This window comes from Phalangium opilio, unplaced genomic scaffold, assembly GCF_054372755.1.
Source record: "Phalangium opilio isolate 3A_F unplaced genomic scaffold, DU_Popi_V2 ptg000022l_1, whole genome shotgun sequence".
NCBI lineage: Eukaryota > Metazoa > Arthropoda > Arachnida > Opiliones > Phalangiidae > Phalangium > Phalangium opilio.
The window spans coordinates 1577259-1579902 of record NW_028324154.1 but is presented as its reverse complement, the minus strand read 5'-3'; the positions used below and the strand labels follow the sequence as shown (position 1 = coordinate 1579902).

At 38.2% G+C, this 2644-nt stretch overlaps 1 long non-coding RNA gene across 1 annotated transcript; it reads right to left on the bottom strand.

Annotated features, from left to right (window-relative positions):
• Nucleotides 1–1166: 1166 nt before the first annotated feature.
• Nucleotides 1167–2100, bottom strand: LOC149694738 (uncharacterized). Its single transcript, XR_016382479.1, has 2 exons — nucleotides 1498–2100; nucleotides 1167–1424 (listed from the first exon to the last, which is right to left on the bottom strand). It is a non-coding gene; the product is annotated as an uncharacterized LOC149694738 (long non-coding RNA).
• Between the last annotated feature and the right edge of the window lie 544 nt (nucleotides 2101–2644).

Sequence of the window (2644 nt, the reverse complement as noted above, 5' to 3'; positions counted from 1 at the left end):
TGGAAGCAAACTTTCTAGCATAAATTTCTCTACTGCACGAAAAGCAATTATTGCTAGAGCTAACATTCATGGAAAAAACCCCACTAACCGTAATTATCGGGACATGTTTCTTTATATAAGAGATGGTATTTACATGTTTTTGATTGTAAATTTTGTTACACTCTTTTGTAGCTATTGTTAAGATAATAAAAGTTCAGAACAAAATTGGCGATCACTGCGAGAAGACGGCGTACTTTAATTCAACGACATTTACTTTTAATCAATTGTATTATCAATTGACGTTAAATGCAAAGAAAAAATATAAACAGAAGAGATGGTGGGTTCATCCTATTTTGAGAAAACGTAGTAGTGAATGACACTATAGGACTCTGTTATATTCTTGTATTATTTTAATCACACTTGGTGAAATCAGTTTAAATAATTTCATTTTATTTTTAGATGAAAACAATGAGGCGAACCGACAACCGGAAATTTTCTAATTTTACTAGAATAGAACCAACTAAATTTTTTGAATTAGTAAGGCCATACATTGCAAAGATTCCTCCAGGTCGAAAACCAGTATCTCCTGGAGAAAGACTGCCCCTAACATTACGGTAAGTTATTATTAATTAATATTAAACGTTTTTTATAAATGTTCTTGATTAAAATAAATTATTTTAAAGGTTTTTGGCAACTGGAGATTCATTTGATTCCATGGCATACGCCTTTCGCCTCGGTGAAACAACGACACATAACATTGTTAAAGAGACCTGTCAGGCGCTTTGGGATGTACTTCAGCCTTTGTATTTACCGGTAAAGTCATTCTTCATAGCATATTGGCCTATTATATTTCTAAGTCAAAATTTTATCTTTATCAACCAACTGAAAATAAATGGAGTATGGCTGAAGCAGAATATCGAAACCGATGGAATTTTCCTACATGTTGCGGGGCCGTTGATGGCAAGCATGTCATGATACAGCAACCATCAAACAGTGGAACGTTGTATTATAATTACAAAGTAACTAATTATTTTAACTATAAATATACTAAATTTGTACAATTTAATACTTCTGTTTTTAACAGGGTTTCAACTTCATGGTTTTGATGGCAGTTATTGATTCAAAATTTCGGTTAGTTGTGGTGAGAAAGTTTAGTCTAAGAATAATAGAAACAGACAGATCAATAATTTAATAGACAGTTGCATTACTTTTTAATACAATAAAACTTGCTTCACTGAATATAAAATACAAAACCACTTTGGTTGACTTTCATTTTCCGCTGATGATTGGGAGTCTCGGGAAAAGTTGATTATCTGGGATAGCGTTGTTACAGAATCGATATTTCCAGGCATATGACAGCATTGAGTTGTTACAGACCTAGGTTGCACTGTTGGTGTTTGTCTAATTTGTCTAGGCACATACCAGCTTTGTTTCGGACGGGTTTACTGTTTTTGTCGACGTCACAATAAATACGATCAGTGAAAAGTACCAATGATTTCGATTCACAAACAACTGCACCCAAATCTGTCTTCAGTTCTCCTAGTCCAAATGATATGGCGATGGCCCCCGCTCCCGTTCACCACCCAAAGACTCCAGCTTTGGACCAATTTGGCTCAAGTCCTCCTCCTGAGAGCTCCCAAGTCGATTCTGTGCAACACCACAACAATACCAGAAAGCTTAATGCTCTCCTTTTCCATGTACCGGACTATGAGGATTTCGAAGACGATTCTTACTATGTCTTTGGGTTACTACAGGATATGGACTTTACCTACTCTGACTGTTGTCAAATCGGGATTGACCGCATCGGTAAATAAAGATATGTACGCAACCGACCCAAATCGCGCGCCTGCGGATTTGACAATCCCCGGCTAAGACGTGAAAAACTGAACCAGAGACCCCACAGGGACAACACCGCCGCAGATCAGATCGATCCCGGAATGGAAATCCACAACCCAATTATTGACATCCACTACAGATTATTCATCAAGAGGTAAGCCACATCCCAAGACCGACGAACTCCCCGCAACCGCACCACTATCGTACAACCACACCACCATCGGACCACCGCATCGCCATCCCAAGGAACAGTTATCCTCAACAGCTGAAGACGCGCTATGCAGACTCGCTTTAAATCCTTTTTTTTATTTAACTTTATACCAATGTATAATTTTTCTTTGGGGAGTAGAATGCAACGGTTTAGGCCTACCGTTGCAGACGACCCATTGCAGACGAAAGTGGACGAAAGCCTCACATTTTAAAACCGCCGGTTTATGCTCAGTCCACTGCCGTCGCGTAACTACCTCAACCCCAAACATCCTAGATCTTTCCGGTTGCCACCCTTCCCCCTTTTGCGGATAGGAGTTAGCATCCAATGGAATTATATATAAAGAGAAATTTTCTATTGTATAAGGCAGTTCTCATTTACACCCGGGTAATGTAGTCGTTATTATTTACTGGTTCAGTCTCTTCAGTTATGTTTAATTTTTATTTAGTTTATGTGAATAAAATCAAGCTTTGATTAACCGCTTGCTATGCCTTCTAATTTAAGTTAAAGGATTTGAATACCCTTGTCAACGGAACTCGGAACGGAACGGACACAACCTTTTTTCCGTTACAATAAGGCGATTGATTCACGATAAATGATAAGAAAACCTGAAGCCTTGCC